Source organism: Chrysochloris asiatica, unplaced genomic scaffold, assembly GCF_000296735.1.
Source record: "Chrysochloris asiatica unplaced genomic scaffold, ChrAsi1.0 scaffold00289, whole genome shotgun sequence".
NCBI lineage: Eukaryota > Metazoa > Chordata > Mammalia > Afrosoricida > Chrysochloridae > Chrysochloris > Chrysochloris asiatica.
Genome location: NW_006408807.1, coordinates 340,011 through 347,266, shown reverse-complemented (window position 1 = coordinate 347,266; position 7,256 = coordinate 340,011). Strand labels below are relative to the sequence as shown.

At 39.3% G+C, this 7,256-nt stretch overlaps 1 protein-coding gene across 1 annotated transcript in view; it reads left to right on the top strand.

The window, feature by feature from the left end:
• Positions 1 to 7,256, top strand: part of LINC00843 (long intergenic non-protein coding RNA 843) — a 35,077-nt gene that overhangs the window by 27,408 nt on the left and 413 nt on the right. The window lies entirely within an intron of this gene.

Below are 7,256 nucleotides of genomic sequence, written 5' to 3'. Positions count from 1 at the left end.
ATTAAGCAATAACACAGGGAGACAAGCCAAGAGAGTGGCTTATTCAGTTGGATTCTGAATCACAGTCAGGAAATCACCTTTATCTGGTGCAAACATAATTTCATTTTTCTTTGAGCAAATTCGAAGGAAGGTGAGGTCATTCTGGGGATCAGTTTGTCACACGGTGCTGTGTGCCTTACAGATGTAGTTGTGCATGAGGTTGGCGTATCCCTGTGGTAATGGCATTGTCCATGGTGACTTGATTGGAATGCCTTCCATGTTCACCACAATGACCCCTGCATGCCCTTCTGGCTCTGCAACCACTTCAGGGTTTCTTCTGCCTCTGCCATCGTGACCAGTCGGATAGCTCCACGTCACCAGCACTCAGTACAGTTCCTCCTACTTTGTTTTTGTTCCTTAGTAATGCTCTCCTTAACTGGATTCTCTTCCCTTTCCATATAAAGTGAGTTACTAGTTTTTCCATCTCTTGAAAGAATGATGTTGGAATGTGGGTTGGGATTACATTATATCAGTAGGTTGCTTTGTATACTGTTGACACTTTCACAGTGTTGTTTCCATGAGCATGGTCTATTCTATTTTGTAAGTCTCTTGGTTTCTTGTAGGTAGGATTTTATAGTTTTCTTTGTATAGGTCTTTAGTTTCTCTGGTTAAATTTACTCCCAAGTATTTCATCTTTGAGGGCAGAACGACAAGGTTGGCAGTTCATCCCACCAGTTGCTCCTAGGAAACCCTACACAGGGTTACTGTGTGTCTGAATTGACTCAATGACACTTCACAACAGCAACATTATAAATGGTATTCTCATGATTTATTATGCAGATCTCTCTTTCTCAGTCTCAAGAAATCCAACTGATGTTTATTTTATGTTGATCTTGTTCCCTGCGACTTTACAGAATCTGTCAATGACTTCCAATAATTTCCTTGCTGAGTCTTTGGAATTTTCTATGTATACGGTCCTATCAGCTGTAAATAGAGGGTTTTACTTCGTTGCTAATTTGGGTACCTTTAGTTTCCTTTTCTTGTTTTTATAGCTCTAGCTAAAACTTCTAATACGGTACTGAATAGGAGTGATGATAAAAGGGCATCCTTGTCTGGTTCCTGTTTACAATGGGCATGGCTTCAGTGATGGTAATTTTTTATTTTGTATATCTCTCCTTGACTATGTTGAGGAATTTTCCTAGTTTCCCTATTTTGTTGCGTGGTCTTATCAGAAATGAGTGTTGGATTTTATTAAATATCTTTTCTGCATCCATTGATAAGCTCGTCTTTTGTTGTTGTTGTTGTTGCTGAGTTTTATTTATATGCTAGCTTGATTACGTTGGCTGCTTTTTCTAGTGTTGAACCATCCCTGCATCTGGTATGACTCCCACTTGGTCATGATGTGTTATTTTTATAGTATATGTTGTTTGAATTATTTTGGCTAGGATCTACGATTTTGCTGAGACTTTTAGCATCTATGAATTATATTAGTGTATTTTTTAGTGATGTCTTACCCTGGTTTGGGTTTCAGAGTTATGCTTGCTTCATAAATGAATTCAGGAAATTTCCATTGGAAGCTGTTTTCTTTGTTTTTTGTTTTGTTTTGTTTTGTTATATTGTGAAAGCAGCACATGGGATTTTTGACAACCACAGATAGCAACTAGCTGTCCTGGGCTTTCCTTGCCACTCCTCTTCCATTTCCAGTTTTAGGAAACACTAAAGTCATTAAAATAGCTTGTTATTTTTTACTCACAGTACTGTGTCCTTTTAGGATTGTTTTTAGCCAGGGATTATTAAACTTTTAGAGGGTGTCCCAAACCCCTTTGAGATTCTTTTGGAAGTTTTAAGGGTTTATAAACCCTGAATTAACATCTCCTGGGTTAGACTCTATATTCATAAGAACTGTGCAAGTTTAACTCTTACCTTTGAAAATGATGCTATTTAGAAAATAAGAATTGATTGAAGTCCAGTTAAGCCACAGTGTTTACAGTGCACTCTTGAGGCTTTATATTCTCTGTTGTGTAGTCTCTTACCACCTTTCTTATTCCAGATTCTACTGGTGTTTGCATTGCCTTTCATGCTTTCTTTCTAACATCTACCATGCATACATGTTCCGTTATCTGTCTGTCTTTGTTCCTTTTTGCTCATTACCACCTTTTGTTTTTTTGGACAGTTCTTAAAAATGTACACAGGTTTGCATGTATGCTTTCTTAAGCCATAGGATAAATTGCTGAAAGTCTGATTACTTGAACAAAAGATCTGTTTAAAATATTAATAACGAATGTCAGAATGCCTTTCAAAGTATTTGCTTGTCTTTGCCAAGATTACTATATTTTTCACATCTAAGATATCCACATAACTAACACACACAAGCATTTATAGCATGCACAGAAAATTAATGTGTGAGTGGTTTATAAAAAATGTATAACGCACAGGTTACTTGTGTAAAAATACAGTGTCTTCTATCACCACTTGTTTTTAAGCCCGTTTATGAAAAATGTTGTTTTACCTTGCTTTTCCCTGGTCTTTCTCCCATAGAGCATCTGGTAGATGTGAACCGCCAACCTTTGGTTAACAGCTAAGCATTTAACCCTTGTACAACTATGGCTCCTTTGATTTGTTGACTCTGCTAAAACTACGAATCGGGCTGTAAACAGCAAGGTCAGCAGTTCGAAACTACCAGCTGTTCCGCGGGAGAAGGATGAGGTTTTCTGTTCCCGTAAAGATTTACAGCCTCGGAAACCCTGTACAGGGGCACTGTGAGTCGGAACCGACTCCACGGCACATAACAACAACAACAACAACGTCTTACATAGATCCTTGATTCTGGAGTCTAAAACTATATTTGTCTTTCTGCCCTCTCAAAATTCGTAATTTTTGGTTGAACTCTATAGCCCACAACTAATGCAAATAATAATGTTTCACTAGGCCTCATTTTCTTCATCTTTAGAAAAGGTAATATTTGTTCTGTTTCTGTAAGATGAGTTGTCTAAGGACCCAGAAGGTAACAGGTAAAATTATAATCTAAGACTCATGTTTGTTTTGCTTTATAGAGATTGATACTTGACCTTAATTGGTCACTGTGTTCAAAACAAGTGTATTTGCTGATAACTGCTGGGCTTAAGGAGCTCTGGTAGCATAGTGGTTACGAATTGAGCTGCGAACCACAAGGTCAGCAGTTCGAAATGACCAGCTGCTCTGCGGGAGAAAGATGAGGCTTTCTGCTCCCGTAAAGATTTACAGCCTCGAAAACCCTGCTTAGCATCACTATGGGTTGGAACCGACTCCACAGCACTTAACAACAACTGGGCTTAGTGAACACTGAATGGCTTAAAATTAAGAAATGTGTATGACAAGGTTGCATTCTTTTCCCATACTTGTTCAACCTGTTGAGCAAATAATCCGAGAAGCTGAATTATATGAAGAAAAACGTGGCATCAAGATTGGAGGAAGACTCACTAACAACCTGTGATATGCAGATGATACAGCCTTGCTTGCTGAAAGTAAAGAAGACTTAAAACATTTACTGATGAAGATCAAAGAGTACAGCCTTCGGTATGGATTACATCTCAATGTAAAGATTACAAAAATCCTCACCACTGGACCAATGAACAACATTCTTATCAATGGAGAGGAGAAAAGATTGAAGTTGTCAAGGACTTCATTCTTCTTGGATCAACTGTCAATACTTATGGAAGCAGCAGTCAAGAAATCAAACGACGTATTGCGTTAAGCAAATCTGATGCACAAGACCTTTTTAAAGTATTGAAGAGCAAAGATGTCATCTTGAGGACTAAGGTGCGCCTGACCCAAGCCATGGTATTTTCAATAACCCATGCGAAAGCTGGACAGTGAATAAGGAACACCGTAGAAGAATTGATGCCTTTGAGTTAGGGTGTTGGAGGAGAATATTGAAAGTGCCATGGGCTGCCAAAAGAATCCATGAATCCGTTTTGGAAGAAGTGCAGCCAGAATGCTCCTTCGAGGCCAAGATGGCCAAACTTCGTCTCTCATACTTTGGATGTATTGTCAGGAGGGACCAGTTGCTGGAGAAGGATATCGTATTTGTTAAGGTGGAGGATCAGAGAATAAGAGGAAGACCCCTAACGAAATGGATTGGTCAAGGGGCAGCATTGATGGACTCAATCATGGCAACAGTAGTGAGGTTGGCCCAGGATCCGGCAGTGTTTCATTCTGCTGTGCATAAGGTTGCTATGATTCAGTACCGACTCGATGGCACCTAAGAACAACTGGTCTTAGTTGGAGTCCTGGTGTGGTGCTGTGGGTTAGTGCGCCAGACTGCAAAGCCGTTAGAACTGCAGAGTCGGTGGTTCAAGCTCACCAGCTGCTCCTCGGAAACCCTACTCAGGGTCACTATGGGTCAGAACAGACTTGACGGCACTTAACAACTGGGCTTAGTTGGACTGAATTGTTTGACTACAGAATGCCTGAGGCAGGGCCTTTTAAACTTTTAACAAAGTCCTATAGATCCTTAAAGAGTTAGAGGTCCACGGGAATTAGTCTGAGATTGATTGTTGAGACCCAGCAAATAAAGTTTTTAAGAAACTATTTTCATCTATTTCGATTCATAGCAAACCTGTAGGACAGAATAGAATTGCTGTATAGGGTTTCCATAAATCCTTCTGTAAGCAGGCTGCCACATCTTTCTTCCATGAAAAGGCTGATGGATTTGAACCGCTGACCTTTTGGTTAGCAGCCATCCACTTAACCAGCGACAGAGGAAACTGTGCCATAGAGTTTCAGTTTATAGAAGTTCCAGTCTCTAGTTTTTCTGTTTGTACACTTTTGGTTATATTTGATTAATGCTGTAAGATAAGGCCCTTATATTTTGCCCTAAATATACCAGGAGTCCTCATGTAAGGTAAGCACTGGATTTCTAACTAGAGAATCGGCTGTTCAAACTCACCTGCTGCTCCTTGAAAACCCTATTAAACCAAAACCCTGTTAACAAAAGCAAGAAGTTTGCCTTTATGTTTTCTTTGGTCTTTATAGTTTTAGGTTTTACATTAGGTGTTTGGTCCATCTTGAGTTTGTGTTTGTATGCCGTATGAGGTATGTGTGTATCTTGTTTCATTTTTCTGCAAATGTATATCCAGTTTTGCTAGCAGCATGTTAGAGAGACTGTGTCTTCCACATTAAAGGGACTTCAGCCCTTTCGTGAAGATTAGTGGTGGGTGGATTTACTTCTGTATCTCAGAGGGCACTGTGTCAGACCCCAGTTTTGTCTTGCTTTTCAATTGCTGTTTTTGTTTCTTTTTCTGATTGCTGTTTAATCTAGCTCTTTATCCTTTATGTTTACCTTTCAGAGTTCAGGATTATCATCTATTATTTTTTGTTTGTTTTCTCGGGACTTAGTTGTATGTAGGACTGAGTGGCATGTATGTCACCAGGACACTATCTTTTCTACTTTTCCTTCCTACAGCTTTTTAACAACTTCCTTGTCAAAGACGGGAGTTTGAATGTTATTAAAGAGCAGATTGCTTTAAGTTAGGTTGAAAGTACATTTTCCAGTTTTTCCAAACAAACTCAAGTGTCATGCCTACAGTCTAAAATTATCAACATGAGAGAAATACATGGTATTATTATTTAGAGGCGATACCACTTAAGTTGATCAGTAAGCTTTTGCTAGTGATTCTGATCCCCCTACCACATGTTTGAGGTTGGTTAATAAATGATGCCTGTAGTTTTGGGATCTATTTGAGAGCAATAATGAATGGCATTTCACAGAAACGGAAGCAGGTTAGCTATCAGAAGTCCTCAGGCTAGACAGATTCCTGGAGGGAGTGGCTGTATCATCTGACACCATCTGGTAGGACATCCAATGCAGAAAAGTGTTTTAACTCAGCAGTGTTACCGAACTTCAGGAACTGACTGACACAGAGCTGAAGGGTATGTAGTAAACACTGGTAGTAATATCTAGTAGTACAAAAACATCTTTGCTAACACAGGAATTAGAACAAATACTTGCTAAGTTCTGTAAATGCTCTCTGGAGTTTAGGTTCTTTAGGCACCCTTTGTTCCTGTGGTGTTTCCTAACTATGGCTTCTTTACCACAAAAAGTCTGACATTCTGTTACTACAGTAGTGGGGACATTTTCTGTTTTAAAAATTTTCCAGCTTCCTTTTGTTAGACTCGGTTCTAATTTAAAATAACTGGTAGAAACATTTCTCCATTTCAGATAAAAATGACTACTGCTAGTCTGTTCTTGCACAAGAAAAACTGTTTTGATTTCAAACATGTAGTTCCAAGTCAGTTCTTGAATCTTGTTTGCTGACTAGGATAATGAAGCTCACTAGCTCAAGTTCTAGAAGATTGTTTGACACGCAGGGAAATCACCCCAGCTTTCTTGAATCTCCAGTTAGTATTTGAATGACTGTTACTACTGTTTCCAAATAGGGATGTCACCTTGTTGGCATTACAGATGTAAATTCATTCCGAGTGCCAGTGACATTCTAAACTACAACTTACAGAAGTAATTATCTGATCGTGTAAAACTGCTAAAAGAACAAGTCAAATTGAGAAACTAATGCTGATGATCTAAAGTACAAATTGACACAGTTCTGAAATTAAAAGTGAAATGAATTTGTATAGAGGAACGAGTCATGAATTCAAAGCACTGCAATTTGTGGCTAATTACCTCCATGAACCACTAGCTTCCTCCTTTGCCATAAGACTAGAAATTACCTTTACTGAAGAGATGAATCCTTAACGAAATGGGAGGAAATTCGGGATAGAATCTTAAATTGTATGGGATCCATCCTTAATGGAGCCATTGAGTCTGGGTGAACCACAGAACTGATAACCTTTGGCCTGAAACCAGAGTCAGTTCCTACTCATAGTGACCTGACATGATAGAGTACAACTGCCCCATATATGGGTTTCATGGCTGTAATCTTTACAGGTCTTCTTCCACAGAACCATTGGGTGGGTTTGAACCACCACATTTGTTAGCAGCCAAGCGCTTAATCATCAGACCACTGCCATCCACTACTAATCTGTAGCAGTCCTACAGAAAAGAGTAGAACCACCTCATAAGGTTGCCAAGTTTGTAAATCTTAATGGAAGCAGATTGCCACATCTTTCGCCTATACACTCAAACCACCAACCATTTTAGTTAGCAGCTAAGTGCTTTACTGAATCACCATGGCTCCATAAACAAAACTGGGTAAGTGACATGTTGGCAGTTTGAATTCACCAGTTGCTCCATGGGAGAAATTGCTTGACTAGCCCCTGTAAGGATTACAGCCTCAGAAACC